Here is a 1,373-nt window from a genome sequence, read left to right as displayed (position 1 = left end):
TGGTGGTTTGTTGTGGTTTGTGGTGTGGTTTGGTGTGTGTGTGGTTTCGTTTTTGTATGTATAAATATGTATATATTTTAATATATATACATCATAGCCCATATACATATCCTAATATATATTGTGGCCAGAGTTATTAATACATTATATGGTATATATTAATATATATATATATATATATATAATATATATTTATAAAAATAAAACACACACATGTAAATTGCCTGGTGGTTGTAAAAATGGTAATATATATGTTGGGTGTGTTGTAATGGCCCGCGTGGGGTGTGGGGGTGTGTCCAAAAATTGTATAGAATATATATTATATATATATTATATAATATATAATATATATAATATAAATATAATATATTATATAATATATGTAATCCCTGTTGGGTGTGTGTGTGTGTGTTAAATTTGGCCGCGCGCGCGCCCGCGGGTGTGTATATAAATATTATATATATAATAGTTAATATATTAGATTATATATTATATATATATATATTTTTAATATATCATATATTTATATGCCTTAAACTTTATGCATGGTAAGTAATGTATCCATGTTATTTTTTTATGCAATTGGGAATTTTGTACAGGCGTTGAGTCATTTCGTTATCCAACGTTCCCGGTAGAAAAAAAAGGTTAGTTTGTATATATTAAAAAAATAATAAATAAATAAATAAATAAAAGACCCGAGGCAGCTAGAAAAACGTTAGCTGCCTTAGGGCTTTGAATAGGCCTAAAGGGGTTAATTTTAAAGAAGCTTTTGGCTCCAGGTCCTTTTTCCGTTTTTTCCCTGAACGTCATAAATTGAGGCAAAGTTTTGCGAGTTATAGCTCCCGCCCGTTCCCCTGGCCAAGATCCCTTAAGATAAAAGCTATTTTATTACTAAGGTTTATGAAAAATGAAGGAAGCGGCGCCAATAAAAAAAAAAAAAAAAAAAAAAATTGATTTATAAAAATGGCAATAAATATACTTGGTTGATATTAATGGTTAGTTGTTAGGTTGCCCCTAGTTTGACCTTATTGAAGCCTTGGTAATTGATCTTAACTAGAACAAATAGGTTTAGTTTTTAAGAAACAGTGCCTCAAAATGACCCAATAACTGGAAGACTTCCCAATTGGTTTTCTAAAATATCTATGAGGGCGCTTAGTGATGTCATCATATACAAGTACTGTAAGATCTATCTATAAATCAATAAAATAATTAATCAACTAGTCAATCAGTCAATCAATCAGCAATCATTTTGTAGTCTATCATTCAATATCTGTCATTCCATATATATAATCTGTTTACAAATATTACTCACACACACACACATATATATATATATATATATATATTATTATATATATATATATATATATATA

Source organism: Penaeus japonicus, unplaced genomic scaffold (assembly GCF_977035675.1).
Source record: "Penaeus japonicus unplaced genomic scaffold, GWHDUDI00000001_assembly GWHDUDI00000022, whole genome shotgun sequence".
Lineage (NCBI taxonomy): Eukaryota > Metazoa > Arthropoda > Malacostraca > Decapoda > Penaeidae > Penaeus > Penaeus japonicus.
The sequence above is the reverse complement of the archived record's forward strand: the minus strand, read 5'-3'. Positions refer to the sequence as shown.